Source organism: Protopterus annectens, chromosome 6.part0 (genome assembly GCF_019279795.1).
Source record: "Protopterus annectens isolate FY-2018-M chromosome 6.part0, PAN1.0, whole genome shotgun sequence".
NCBI classification, from domain to species: Eukaryota; Metazoa; Chordata; order Ceratodontiformes; family Protopteridae; genus Protopterus; species Protopterus annectens.
Genome location: NC_056737.1, coordinates 270804189 through 270818122, shown reverse-complemented (window position 1 = coordinate 270818122; position 13934 = coordinate 270804189). Strand labels below are relative to the sequence as shown.

The 13934-nt window shown below is 36.1% G+C and overlaps 1 protein-coding gene across 1 annotated transcript in view; it reads right to left on the bottom strand.

Annotated features, from left to right (window-relative positions):
* Positions 1-6527, bottom strand: part of PALS1 (protein associated with LIN7 1, MAGUK p55 family member) — a 2503255-nt gene extending 2496728 nt beyond the window's left edge. Inside the window, exon 1 of the mRNA XM_044074024.1 lies at positions 6311-6527. The gene's annotated coding sequence lies outside the window, so the exon portion shown is untranslated. The remainder of the gene's footprint in view (positions 1-6310) is intronic.
* Positions 6528-13934: the final 7407 nt, after the last annotated feature.

Here is a 13934-nt window from a genome sequence, read left to right as displayed (position 1 = left end):
TAGCTCTTTCAAAAATGATGGGAAAAACCACTAGTAACTAAAAAAAATATTAGTACAAAGAACCATCAGCAAGAGTTAACAGTGTAGATTTGTAACCTGGCAGGGGGTAAGTAAGAGAAATTTGCCAGCAGGAAAGGTGTGCAGAACAAAATACAGCCACTTATCTTAGCATCAGCCTGTGCTGAAAAGCTAGCAAGCTACATACCATCAACATATAAAGATGACAGAAGAGAAGTTAAATACATGGAGGGATGACAGAAAGAGACCTATCACAATCAAAGCATGTTGACAGAAATACTACAAAATATTTCCTATCACAGCTACATAATTTTGATTCTAAAGTGGGAGTTCATTCCTTTATTACTTAACCTTGTTTTTCAAATTATTTTGGTAAGGATTATTAGATGTTCAAATACTCAGTCCACACTACATATGTAACAGAAAATCCATAATTTCAGTATCTTCTAGCATTCTGAACTTCAAAGTTCCAAGCAAAGTAATTTCAAAACAAAGGTAGTGCAGTGCAGACATGAGAAAGATTGAAAGGCCTTGTAAAATTACTACAACTCACCAAGAATATCAACAGTAAATAAAACTCTCAAAAAGCAGTTTGCTTTTTTAAAAGCACTGCCTCATATTTTTGCCCCATGGCTATAAAATAAATCAGACAAGGATGAGAAAGGTAGTGGTAGTTAAAAAGACACCACACAGTTAAAAACTTTAAGTTATTTAATCTTTCTTAACTAGGTTAATCCCATTAGGCCCATATCATCAATTCAAAGGAGACCCAGAGATGGTATTTCTACTGACCAGGGGAAAATTTCACCAGGGCAACAGGAACTTCATGTACTCTTGCTTAAATAAGTGCAGTGGGACCTTTTACATACACCTGCACTACCACCAGCTCAGGTAGACGTGACCTTGGTTTAATGTCGCATCCGGAGGAATGTGCAAACACACCTCCCTCCACCAACAATCTATAAAACAAATCAGCTCCATATAATTAAAATCACAATGATGTTCCCTGGGAAAAGGATTGTTTGTCCAACTTCTGAAAAAACACAAAATACCCCACCTCAATCCAAATCCTTCCTGTGACAACTAAAAATCAATCCAGATTTTCCTATCTAACCCACAAAAAAAAAAAAAAAAAAAAAAAAAAAAAAAAAAAAAATCAAAAACAGAAAATCATTGATGCTAACTAGCATTAATAGAAGAGAGAAATAAGCACTTGTTACCAGCCCCCCCCCCACCCCTTTAAAAAACACATTTGGTTGTGGACATCCTCACTTACAACATAGAGCAACATACTTTACTCCCTTACCAACCACTTCATGATTGTAATGGTCTTCCCCTAAACCCTATTTGAACCCACAGTACAACACTGCTGAGCCTAAATAATTTCATTACATATCCTATTCTCTCCCCCTTAATATATTGCTAGTACTGATGATAGTATTGCTAATATGATGCTAGTATTCTCTCAGAAGGTCACTTGTAACAATATTTTTGTCACAATATTTTGCCATTCATGTTATAATTACTGCATTTTTATACTTTATAACTATGTCTCCAGTTATAATGCTTTCTTTTACTCTGTTATTTTCATGTATTTCTTTAATGTAAATTCATTTTAAACTTTGGAGCTCATCTCCCCGGGCCTCTACTGAAAATGGACATATATCCAGCTAGACTAGCCCGGTCAACAAATGTAAAATAAAATAAATTAATATATGTTCCTGTGCACATTCTTCAGTATCCTCCATCCCTTCCTCCCCATTATATTTTACTCCATATTCAAAATTATTTTGGTTATCAGTTACTGATTACAACTATTATGAAACAGACAAAACTGGTCAATCACAGTGCTCAATTATGTAAGCAATAATGCTCAAGGTGTGTGTTAATGTGCAATTAATACCCACCCAGGGGTGTTGTGAGCAGCGGAGGGCCTCTACACCCCTGGAAGGGCATTAATAACACATTAACATACACCCTGTCGGGCATTACTGTGCTTAAACAATGGTACACCCCTGTCAGGCATTACTGTGCTTAAACAATGGGCTCTCTAAAAGATTGTGTGTTTTTTTTTTTTTTTTTTTTTTAGTAAAAGAAAAAAAATATATAAAAGTACTATTTTATTTTTTTAATATATTTTTGATGTAAAACAGCTCTTCCGCCTAATGTTTCATACTTGCTGTAATCTATGTTAATGGTGTTGGAGGCCGCATTTTACATCAAAACATATATTGAAAACAAGTGCTTAAAAAATAATAAGCAAGTGACAAAGTCATAAATAATTAGGAGACAAAGGCCCAAAACTAGGGACACTTTTTAAACATTGATCTTACAAACTTAGAAAGCTGATAAAATTGCAGGTTTTGCATTAGAATGGATTTTCTGAAGAATATGAAGCCTGAAACTCAAATGCTTGTCATTTTCTGACTTCAGCAAACAATGATTTCCCAGAAAACCACAATTTTATGAGAAACTGACCAAAATAGGAGGCAAAAATTTGGACATTCTGAAATAAATACGTACAGTTAAGAGGTAGGTCGGTCTCACCCTCTCTCAGTCTCCAGCTGCTTTCATACAGGCATTCACTCACACAAGCTCACTCTCACTCCCTCTTACACACACACCTCTGCTTACAAACATGCATTCAGTCACATCCCTCTCGCACACACAGTCTCTCTGCATTCATGCACACATACAGACAAACAAACAAACACACACTTTTCTGTTTTGCTAGATCGATCTCTCCTCTTACTCTCATATACGCATACACTCTCACACGCTTTGTTTTAGCAAGTGTAAAAAAAAAATTTAAACGGCAAAAGCACTGCTTAGAGTGTGTAAAATAGTGGCTCACTCTCTCTCACTGACACACACACACATCTACCTTTTTTTAAGTTGTCTTTTTTTTTATATATATATTTTTACACTCGCTAAACACCAAAAAGAGATGTCAATGAGCGTAAAAAGGTGACCTTTCCGTTTTCACAGTCCAAGCTCACGGCAGCTTGATATGCTGCCATGAAACGGCAGACTTGTTCTTCTCAGCAGGCATTACTTCTACATTAATATCCTGCTGGAGGACACACTTTCTTAAATCAGGGTACTGATGTACAGTTTTGCCCATTGTCTAATGAGCATTAAATGTGTTCCCTACAAAGGAGAAAGCTAGTTTCTACCACATACATCTCACATTAAATCACATCTCTTCTCCCTCACAACCTTCAAAATCTCACCGACCGTCATTTTTTTCCCATTCACCACAACCTTTGACTAGCAATGGAAGAAAAGACGACTTTGCAGTCAACTTCCATTTACTTTTAACAAAAAAAAAAAAAAAAAAGTAGAAAATAATTTAGAAAAAAGTCTAGAAATGAAACTGGTTAGCAGGGAATTGCCAACATGAGGGTACCTCAGAGTAAAATGTGAAAAAAATGTATTTTTCTTAAAAGTTACTTTAAATACACCCCCATACCTCTGCTAAAGCTTAACATTTACAGCTCAAATTTTCCCTATCATTGGTACACTACCACCTCTAACTACCACAATGAATTAGTGCAACTTTCATACAAAACAGGATTTGCTAAAATGACATTTACAAAAAAAAAATCGGTCAGTAACTCAGAACATTTAAAACAGACTGCCCCGTAAAATGACTACCCTGAACATTTCATGCAAAAATTCCATGTAGTTAAAGTTATCCCACAAATCATTCACTAGTTAAAATGAACACCACACCACTTTAAAACATTTTCAAAAATGCAAACAACTCTATCAAAAGAGATAGATACTTGGACCTTCAACCCACCATCTGTGGACCACCACTTTAAATGTGGCAAAAATTAGTGCTAAACCAGTAATCAGTGGGATTTAGTCAGGAGTGTCCCCAAAATTAATAGCCTGAAAGTTACATAGTAGAATTCTTTAAAAAGTTATAACCTTTACAACAATGGGCAACATACATTTTAACATATGCTTACTTACAACAGTTTTCTAAAAAGTAACATTTTGATCTCATATTTTCAATGCAAAATCCATGGCTCACCATCGCCTGAACTAAGCCACTGTAGTTATGAATCTCAAAGCTAAAATTAAAATAAAAAAATCTCCCGAGATGACAGCTACAAACAGAACAGCACAATAGCAACTGACAATTTAACAGAAGACTCAGGATAAAAGTTGAAAATATCTCACAACAGTTAAAGTTATAACCCAGCATAAACAATCATCATACAAAACGACTAAAGGTAAAATTTAATTGCAAAAAAAGAAAAACATGCAGTTACCCATTTCATGTGTACAATAAGGTGCTTGTGGAAATGGAATGTACAGCTTTAACTGCAAACCAACAGTGCCTTTCAATACCCCTAAACATGCAATAATATCTGTAGCATGGATACTCCTGCATGGATTACTGCACAAAAAATCCTACAAAGTAAGACTTTAAGGATTCCCTGTGGGATGTACTGTCAGACGCTGCGTGGGCGGATTGATGTGACTAGAGACATGATTTTTCTGAGCTATGATACAGAATTGGAATTGCCGAGACCACTCCACCCTCTATAAACACTGTGAAACTGACACTCATCCAGCATACAATGTCTAGTTTAGCAGCCCCCATATGGAGGGCAATGTTTAATAACAGCTTTGCAACTGCATGCATTTTTTTTGCCACAAAAGCAGTGTTATTTTTATTTTTGTGTTTCTCCCCATTTACGATTACTACTATCAATTGCATCTTAATGCTGTAAATTCAATAGGTTTAATTAAAAAAAAAAACACTGCACCAGACGGCGTATTGCAGAAGACATGCATGCTGCTATACAAAGCCTCTGCAACCACACAAAGGTCACAACAAATGATCTCTGTTCTATATTTTGTACATTTTACATGTAACATAACTTCTATAAACAACAGCAGAAACAAATTTCCAAATTATTTTATAATGTAAAATGCTTCTTCTGCATCTGACTTCAGATTCTTAACTTATTTAGGACTAACCTCTCTCCCTCACAATTCCTTTCTATTCCAACTATTCTATAACATATGCCCTTCCTTCCTCCAACTCAGTGTTTTTCTTTTATTTGATTCACTGAAAAAGAAAAAAAAAAAAAAAAAGCATTTACACTATTTAGGTTTCTCAATGACATCTTTCCCTAATACATGCATTTCTTGAAGTACCAGTTCCGTTCATACATTTGTAATTGATGATGCAATTCATTTTTCCTTTTTCTGTAATACTCATGCGTGTATGTGTTTTTAATGCATTCTGTATTTGGCTAGAACTTTTCTCCCCAGCACTCCTCTGAAAAGAGGCAAATCCCAATCAGACCTCCCCAGTAAACCAAACCAGACCAAATGAAGAACTACTGGAGACCTTGCACATTAGTCAAGGAAAGACAGTATGAAGAGAAACCAGACCTGGAAGACTCTTGCTACTACTGATCCAAAAGAAAGTAACTTGAACCCATACCATTACATTTCCTTACACACGTATAAAAGGAAAATATTTTGCTTTGACTTGAACAGAATGACGTTTAGGCCCATACAAAAAACAAGAAGCAGTTTACGTTCCCATGTCTTAATGTGCATTTATCTATTTATTTTGGAGGAAGGGATATTTTTGCGGTTTGAAAAAAGTGCTTTTCTTCCTAGGTTCCCTTATGCAAATTGGCACCACTAAGCAAGACCAACCTAGTTACCAAATCACAATATATTCAGTATATATAGTACAAGCAGGTGGCATTTTAACTCCATCCATTACAGAAAATATGTCCGATGTAAGACAGAAACCAACAAAAACAGATGATTATGCACACAGACCACCACCATTACAAAGTCTGAACTACAACATCTACTTAAGCCCCGATTTCTTGCCTTTCTATGGCAAGCCATTCTAAATACTTCGGTTACAAACTTTTTATATCGGGCCACCTAAAGGAACAAAGAAGCTAAATCATAAACTCCAGATTCTGCATAAGTGACCAAGAGTCAAAACAATCCATTCTCCACCCCCTACCTACCAACCTACACACACAATGGAAGTGAAGAACCATTCAACTTCCGACTCGCACAGTATAAGAGCACAACCTGTTGAAGAAACATTTCAGTAACCACCAAAATGTACTTTACAAAGCAAAGAGTCAAAAAAGTGTCTAAGAATGCGATGTCGGGGCCTGCTTTTCTTGGCTAGTCCCATACAAACAGCACAGCTCAAGAGGATTACGCTCCCTTATCCAACAGAAACCTGTTGATGACTGTAGAAGGGAGCAGCCCAATATCTATGTATACTCACTTCTATGGCGTCCTATCTTCTTCACATGAACTCAACAATTACATCATGTTATTCGAATTGCACAGTAAAGTCCATTACACAAATATCAGAAACAAGGTTCTTGTACTTCCCATACGCCCCAGTGACAATCCCTTATTCCAAATTATTCTCCCAGTCTGGGACGCAAAGAACGCGACAGCGCGTCAAGCGGACATTTCTCCTAGCAGTTTAGAGACCTGACTCCAGAAGGTGCTCTTACCGATTGGCTAACGAAAGAAAAGTAGGCGGGCTTAGCTTGCTGTAGTTTAAAAAAAAAAAACAAAGACACAATCTCATCACAGGGAGTGTTAAAAGTCTGGCATTTGTTGTTTTGTTTTTGTTTTTTTCATTCTTTCCTTATTACTGGTCACCTATGCAGGCTGTGTAATGCTGATTTTTTGGGTAGTTTCGATTGCTGTCCGAGGGAAGACGCAAAGCTGTACTGTGACCCGGAGGGGAGTTCAGCGCTATTCAAATTGTAAATAATAAAATAAGGCAAACTGTACCTTCACAGTCTCTGGACGGAATGGACATCATTTATTTTTTTACTCATTTGCTGACCAGTAAACCCACCAGGCGCAGTTCTTGTTATAGGATGGCTTGTTTACAGTAATTTGTTAATACATCTTTCAACTACACGTCATTATGAGGAGGACTCCTCGTTTTGAGGCTTAAAAAGTGCACGTTACACACTTTTCCAAACTGAAAGAGTTTGTCAGTGGTCACACATTCCTTGCTTATATATATATATATATATATATATACATATGTGTGTGTGTGTGCGTATGCATGTATATATATATATATATATATATATATATATATATATAATATGGTAATTATTACTGAATCATGTTAATTCATCAAAAACTTTTTATAAATAAAAAGCATACCTCTTACCTCTTGGCACAAGAAACCTGGACAAAGCGTGACATAATGTGGGGATAAAGGGCCAAAAATAGGGATACATTTGAAATATTGCGCTTATAAAATTACAAAGTTGCGAGACTAACAGAATTTGTATTAACATGCATTTTCGGAAGGGCGTGAAGTATGAAACTCAAAGGCATGTCATTATTTAGGGTGACTTTAATCCTCAGATCATACTATTGATTTGTCAGAAAACCATACATTTTATGAGGAACAAGGCAAAAATAAGTGTCAAAAATCTGCACATTCTGCGAAACTCTGGACAGCTGAGAGGTATGGAAAAGTAGCACATTTTACCATGCTGTGAGCTTCCTAGTTGAAGATGAGCAAATGCCCCACATTATGAAAAGTAGTGTTCCATCCATGTTTTGAAATGGACGCTTAACAGGGATATGAGTTAAGTGCCTTATTTAGAGTTGCACAACAGGAGGACACAGAGGGGAGACGAGCAGTAGACCGCACGATGAAGCTTTTGGGTGCAATAAACTCGATAGAAATTGTATGCTTTTCTTACACGTTCGTATATTTATTTTAGCAAAGTCTAGTGTTGGTTATTTTCGATAGAAAACATTTCCACCAGCTTTTTTTTTTTTTGCTCAAGAACCAGGAATAAAGCCAAAACATTTGAGGAACGGATCTCAGAAACCAGGAACAGCTTTTAAATATTACTCCAGTTCGATCAGAAATCTAATAGTACAACAGACTTTAATATAAACAAGCGTTTTACGAACATTAAGAAATATAGAACTTTACTGGGTAGCATTACTAATTGTAATCCTCAGTAGTTTACAATATGTATATATATGTGTATTACGTGTATTCACACGTACACACACATATAGAGAGAGGTACGGGAAAATATGTTGCAAAATTAGGGACGTTCTGCAAAATCAGTTGACAGTGTGAGGAAGTGAAGTGTGATTTCCATAAATGCCGATTATAACGTTTGTGATGTCAGCAGTTTTAAAAAGTACGCGTGGTGGGGAGCACTGGGCAATAAATAGGAACTTAATTGCACTAACATGATTTAAATGTGTCCCTGAAAATCGAGGAGGCGACATTATTTTAGTACGGCTATTATTCCCACATCGCAGCATTAAGTGTCACGACAGCAATATTGGCAACCTGCTGACTGCTGTATTTTTCATTAAAGCGCTGTGCAAAGGATTAGTCCTTCACACACGCACGCACGCACACACACGTACACGCACCCCCCCCCCCCCCCCCCCCACCAAGGGTTGCCACCTTTTCAAATGCCCAAAGTGGGACAAGTCACAAACATCAAATTTTACAGAGTAAAACATACCCACGATCAGTACAAAGGACATAACTTCACTTTTTTTGCCTAAATAAAAGCTTATTCTTGTAGCATTTTAGTTCCTTATTATGTTTCTTATAACACGTAGGTGTTTCAGATACAGAATAACTGTTTTATGCAATTATTACATAATATATAGGAAATTATTTTGTCCTAAAATCTCAGGACATTTGCCATTTTTTCAATTTTTTGCAGGACACAACTGCCCAAAGAGGGAGTGTCCCTCGCAAAGTGGGACAGGTGCCCCCCCCGGAACGTCCAGTCCTTCCAAACTAAATTAACAGAAAAAAACGGGCCTTCACAAGTATGCGCACGTCATTCTACAATTCACACATCTGGCAAGATGGTCGTATTCTCATAACAGTTTTTTTCGGTGGTGAACTGTAATAAGTCTTCCTAGGATTTTAGGTAATTTTCAAAATCTCAGGACCTGTGGCGGAAATGTCAGGATCATTCAACCACAAGTAATTTACTCCATAATTTTCATGATACAGCCAACTATGCCATAGTTTCAATATAATTTAAGAACTTGTGCGCCAGTAGCCTAATCCAACATTTCTCGCCATTAAAATCGTGCGTTACCTGAACCGAGTTCGTAATAATGACACTCACTGTTTGCTTGTTTGTTTATTTAACTAGAATGCATATTTGTAAAAATAAATAAAGTGAAGGCTTTCTAACTGTATTACAAAAATGTAGATTGCATATATTGTCGATTGGTGATCTGCTTACATCGGGAAACATCATACAGTCTCGTACAATTACGATCACATTCCAGAAATAAGCACGGTATAGTACTTTTAAGAGCTGCTGGGTTCATTAACTTGCACTTATTTGAAACTCTTCCTAATCCTGGCATGGTAGCTTTGGTGTGTCTAACCTAAAAGGGAAATACTGTTTTCTTTAACTGTATGCCTACATTACATTTTTTATTTCCTGGGTGCTTTTCACTTTGTCTTGTCTTCAAAAGGCACCCACCTTTATAACACACTTATTTAAACTCCACTTTCAAATGAATGGCTTAGCAACAGATCATTTTAGCAAGTTATCAAGTATAGTGATGTTACATAATCATATTTTTAAGCAGAACTTGTGCATGCATGCACTTTGCTCCGAGTTCTGCTTAGAGAATAACATTCTACTTTACACTCTAGTTTGCAGTTCGAACTGTTACTAGGGTTACCACCTGTCCCACTTTGCAAGGGACAGTCCCTCTTTGGGCTGTTGTGTCCTGAGATTTTAGGGCAAACTTATTTCCTTTATTTTATGTAATCGTTGCATAAAACAGTTATTCTGTATCTGAAACACCTAAATGTTATAAGAAACAGAATAAGCAACTAAAATGCTACAAGAATAAGCTGTTATTTAGGCAAAAAAGTGAGGTTCTGTCCTTTGTACTGGCTGTGGGTATGTTTCGGTCTGCAAAATCTGACGTTTGTACCAAAAATGTCCCACTTTGGGCATTTGAAAAGGTGGCAACCCTAACTGCTACTAGTGTATAAAGTTTAATAATGAAAGTTTTTTTCTTTTTTGTTTACCAGCCCACACCTTCCATGCCAATTATTTTCAAAAATGTCTTCAAAAATCTATCCGGTTTTGTTATACTCTACATTCTGGCCCCCCAGACACATCTTCACTACTGCAAATGAAATTCCAGTATCCACCTAAGTAATATTCCTTGCTGAAAACTGATTATTTCTCCCATAACTTTCTTTATTCATTATAGCAGTTTTAGGTGGAATATAAATAAATAAATGCCAGTGTAATCTTCCTCCCTTGCCACAAGCTCCTTAGCACTGCAAATCTGCCATTATTATATTTTCATCCTCTTCTATCACTATTGGAGCTCCTTTTGCAATTAATATAAGATCTTTTTTTCCTATGTCCCAGATATTCTGCTGAATCACCACCCTGAAAACCTTTCTTTATCAAATTCATATGTTCAGTTCTTTCTAAGTATGTCTCCTGTAACATAACTATTTGCACTCTACATTTTTAATATAGTTCACTATTCTTTCTTTTTTTGTATTTATCTGTGAGACCACTAACATTTAAAGGCATGACAGAAAGCATCATTGTATTAAAAAGTTATTCCCACCTTTTATGCATGAAGCTTTCTGTCATGCCTTTAAATGTTAGTGGTCTCACAGATAAATACAAAAAAAAGAAATAATAGTGAACTATATTAAAAACATAGTGTGCAAATAGCTATGTTACAGGAGACATAGAAAGAACTAAACGTGAATGTGATAAATAAAGGTTTTCAGGGTAGTGATTCAGCAGAATATCTGGGACATAGGAAAAAAAGAAGTACTTACATTAATTGCAAGAGGAGCTCCAATAGTGATAGAAGAGGATACAAATATAATAATGGCAGATTTGCAGAGCTAAGGAGCTTGTGGCAAGGGAGGAAGATTACAGTGGCATTTATTTATTTATATTCCACCTAAAACTGCTATAATGAAGCTTAAGAAAATTATGGGAGAAATAATCAATTTTCAGCAAGGAATAGCCACAACCACCTCTGAACTTCACTCCCTTACCCAAAAAGTATTTTAACACAGTTGAACAATGGTTCACACTCCGTTGCCTTCTCTTAAACCCCCAAAAAACTAAACTCCAACTTTTCAACCCTACTCATAAGTCCTCTCCCATAGATTTTTCAGTTACATCCACTAATGGTACCATTATATCACCTGATACAACTATCAAGCTACTTGGTATTACCATTGACAGCAACCTTAACTTTGACATTCACAACAACACTATAAAATCTGTCAACAAAAAAATTGGCTCTCTCTCTACAGAATTAAACCCTTCCTGTCACCTACAGCTAGAACTACTATTGCACACACTCATCTAATCTCTACAATCCTCTATGCCTCATACATTTTCACTAATCTATCTAACAACCTCAATCAACTGGAAATCTCCTGCAATAACATAGCCACATTTGATACTGGCAACCCATTTAGAACTCACCATTGCTTTAATTTAAAGCAGCTAGAATTGTTGGAACTACAGAATCTGCTCAAATACCACCAACTAATCATTGCCCATAAGACTCTTTATCAACCCTCTGATACTCCTATTCTATCTACCATCATTACCCTCTATAATAATCTGAAGTCCTTATGTTTATCTCAGAAACTTCTAGTTAACAAATCTAAATCTATCAACAGGGCTGATGATTTTCTCTTCTCTAATACTGTGGGAAAATTCTGGAATCTCCTACCCAGCGACCTTTCCTCACTTTCCTCTATATCACTCTTCAAAAACAGACTGAAACTTTTCCTCAGAACACACTGGTTATGCCCCTGTACTAAACCTGACTAGTTATCTATTCTATCCAAAATATGCTCTGCCTACCCTATACTTTTCATTAACTCTTCTATCTTCCTTATTAACAATATTTACCTTTTTCACTCTGTATTTCATTAGTTCCATCCCTCTGGATAATTATTTGTTAAAAAAAATTCATTATTACTGTAACTAAACATTAAACTGCCTCTTTTGTATTGTGTACTGTACTTGTATGTTGTATAGCCTGTATGCCTCCTTTTTTCAATATGTACTGTACCTATATGTCGATTTGAACATTTTACACTGTAATGATTTCTGTCCTCTTTGAATATTTCCGTGTTAACCAGAAATGTCCTTGTATATACAACTGATGTTATTTTTGTTATTTGCTGTTATTTTATCTGTGTGTCATGGAGCTTATCTCCCTGGGCCTCTACTGAAAATGGACATATATCCAGTTAGACTAGCCTGGTCAACAAATGTAAAATAAAATTGAATAAAGCTTTTTGTTAAATGTCTAGCTCCAGCGTTTATGTTACATGCATACACTATTTGGCAGGTTGAACTTTTATATAGTTGTTTCATGTCATATCCATTTGAGCCTATGTCACATCTTACAAAACTTTTTGTTTTATTGAAAGCCCTCAAACAAAAGCAAACAAACAACCCCCAATAACCCTTAAAACTTATTAATTTAATACTAACACAAAAAACGACATACATCTTCAAATATTGAAGTTTTACCCTCTTAATGGGAACAAATGTCCCAAACTGACAGCCACACTCACAGTCTTCAGTTACCCTAAAAGAAAGGTTATCCATGTTAAGATGCATGGTGCAGCCTGTGCTTCTACTTAGTGCTGACAGTTTTTGTCTTATCTTTATAGCTCTCCAAGCTGGGAAAACCCCTGAATGCTTTCAGAGAACATTATCTCCTAGCCAGTTTCTCTTTTCTTTTTTTTGCCCACCTATATCACTTTCCACTATACTGTAACCAATTAGTCTTTATCAGATTGTCTCCATGGAGACATAAGAACCAGACAGTCAATTTTTCTTTATCAGATTGTTTCCATGGAGTCATGAGGGCCAAATACAGAATTGCTACTAAGCATACATTCATTTGCTAGAAAAAAGCCACATAATATTCAATATTATTTTTAATTTACTTGCTTTCTCTTAAAACGTGTTACTAAATCAATCTAAGATCCTTAATCTAGTCATTCCCCCCCATGCAAAAATGAGGAGAAAGCACATTCATTTTTCTTTTGTCATGCTCTTTTAACCATTTTTTTTACATTGCAGTGCCTACATTTCTTAAAATTGAACAAGAAGAAAGAGAGAAGGAAGAAAGAAAGGGAAAAAAGAATAGCAGCACCTATTTCCAATCCCTATTATCCTGGATCCACTCCTGTGCATTCAGCACATCAGCCAATGAGCACCCTTCAGGACCCATTGTTTCCATAGCAGATATGGGTTTTACTGGATTGGATTGGTTTGCTAGCCCAAGGCCCAACCCTCCTTAGAGGGTAGAGAAAGAAGAAAAAAGCAGGTACTAGCCACAATGCTGAACAGCTGCAAAACTTTTATTTAAAACACAATTAAAAACACAAGAATGAGCGCTTTCGGGACCAAGCCCTTCTTCAGATATAAAATTCAAATGAAACTGCAGTTTTTATATAGCTCTTCAGCTAACATTCAGTACCGCCCCCTCCTTTTTCTTAGTACAGGTCTTAAACGTATAACCCCATTTAAACCTGGGGTTTTGTATGCTGCTAGCTCAGTGATCCATTTAGTCTCATTCAGCTCTGTCTCATTAATCAAATCACCTCCCCTTTTGCTTTTATTTACACATTGTATAACCATAAACTTATGATTTTCATATTTAGAAATGTGCTGGAAAAGTGCATTATGTTCATGTTTTAATCTTACAGAAGACAAATGGTTCAAAATTCTATTTTTCAACATACAGTTAGTTTTTCCTACATAGAATGAATTGCAGTCTTGACAGACAGCCAGGTAAATAGCATTCTTTGTTCTAGAGTTTGCATACAAATC